This window comes from Artemia sp. Qi Xiang Cuo, chromosome 5, assembly GCF_049724085.1.
Source record: "Artemia sp. Qi Xiang Cuo chromosome 5, ASM4972408v1, whole genome shotgun sequence".
Taxonomy (NCBI): Eukaryota; Metazoa; Arthropoda; class Branchiopoda; order Anostraca; family Artemiidae; genus Artemia; species Artemia sp. Qi Xiang Cuo.
Window position 1 is genome coordinate 54938097 of NC_142798.1, and position 2015 is coordinate 54940111.

Below are 2015 nucleotides of genomic sequence, written 5' to 3' on the forward strand. Positions count from 1 at the left end.
TCAGAAACGCTTCACTATAAATAAGGCTATTGTGTCTTTCTGAACTTTCTGTGCGAGGCAGGGATAACTATTTAGTTTAAATAATTCTAGGAGGAATTGAGTTTTGTTGATGGTGTTGAAAAATGGTAATTTTTAAATATTCGTGTAAACATTCGACTATAAATAAGGCTATTGCGTCTTTCTGAACTTTCTCTTGGAGGCGTGGGTAAGTATTTATTATATATTATTATTTGTGTAATTGAGTTGTGTTGATTGTGTTGAAAAATGGTAATTGTTTAATATTTGGGTAAACATAAGGTTAATAAACGCTTCACTATAAATAAGGCTATTGTGTCTTTCTGAACTTTCTGTGCGAGGCAGGGATAACTATATAGTATAAATAATTCTAGGAGGAATTGAGATGTGTGTCTGGTGTGGAAAAATGGAACTTTTAAAAAATTAGTGTAAAAAATCGACTATAAAAATGTCTCTTGCGTCTTTCTGAACTTTCTGTTGGAGGAGGTGGTAAGTATTTAGTTTAAATAATTCTAGGAGGAATTGAGTTTTGTGGATGGTGTTGAAAAATGGTACGTGTTGAATATTTGGGTAAACATACGGCTAAGAAACGCTTCACTATAAATAAGGCTATTGTGTCTTTCTGAACTTTCTGTGCGAGGCAGGGATAACTATTTAGTTTAAATAATTCTAGGAGGAATTGAGTTTTGTGGCTGGTGTGGAAAAATGGTACTTTTTAAATAATCGGGTAAACATTCGACTATAAAAAAGGCTATTGCGTCTTTCTGAACTTTCTGTTGGAGGCGGGGGTAAGTATTTAGTTTAAATAGTTCTAGGAGTAATAGAGAGTTGTGGCTTGTGTAGACGAATGGTCAGTGTTGAATATTTGGGTAAACATACGGTTAAGAAACGCTTCACTATAAATAAGGCTATTGTGTCTTTCTGAACTTTCTGTGCGAGGCAGGGATAACTATTTAGTTTAAATAATTCTAGGAGGAATTGAGTTTTGTGGCTGGTGTGGAAAAATGGTATTTGTTAAATATTAGTGTAAACATTCGACTATAAATATGGCTAGTGCGTCTTTCTGATCTTTCTGTTGGAGGCGGGGGTAAGTATTTAGTTTAAATAGTTCTAGGAGGAATTGAGTTTTGTGGATGGTGTTGAAAAATGGTCAGTGTTGAATATTTGTGTAAACATACGGTTAATAAACGCTTCACTATAAATAAGGCTATTGTGTGTTTCTGAACTTTCTGTGCGAGGCAGGGATAACTATTTAGTTTAAATAATTCTAGGAGGAATTGAGTTTTGTGGCTGGTGTGGAAAAATGGTATTACATTTTCTTGATGTTACATTTTCTTGATTTTTCAAAGTTCATTTTGAATTTCTTTCGTTGAAATGCAAGAGTTGGAATATTTCAGTAGTGTTTGCTTGTGGTTTACCCTGTCACAGTTACATTTTCTTGATTTTTCAAAGTTCATTTTGAATTTCTTTCATTGAAATGCCAGAGTTGGAATATTTCAGTAGTGTATGCTCGTGGTTTACCTTGTCAAAGTTACATTTTCCTGATTTTTCAAAGTTCATTTTGAATTTCTTTCGTTGAAATGCAAGAGTTGGAATATTTCAGTAGTGTTTGGTTATGGTTCACCTTGTCACAGTTACATTTTCCTGATTTTTCAAAGTTCATTTTGAATTTCTTTCGTTGAAATGCAAGAGTTGGAATATTTCAGTAGTGTTTGGTTGTGGTTTACCTTGTCACAGTTACATTTTCTTGATTTTTCAAAGTTCATTTTGAATTTCTTTCATTGAAATGCAAGAGTTGGAATATTTCAGTAGTGTTTGGTTGTGGTTTACCTTGTCACAGTTACATTTTCTTGATTTTTCAAAGTTCATTTTGAATTTCTTTCGTTGAAATGCAAGAGTTGGAATATTTCTGTAGTTTTTGGTTTTTGTTTACCTTTTAACAGTTAAATTTTCTTGATTTTTCAAAGTTCATTTTGAATTTCTTTCGTTGAAATGCAAGA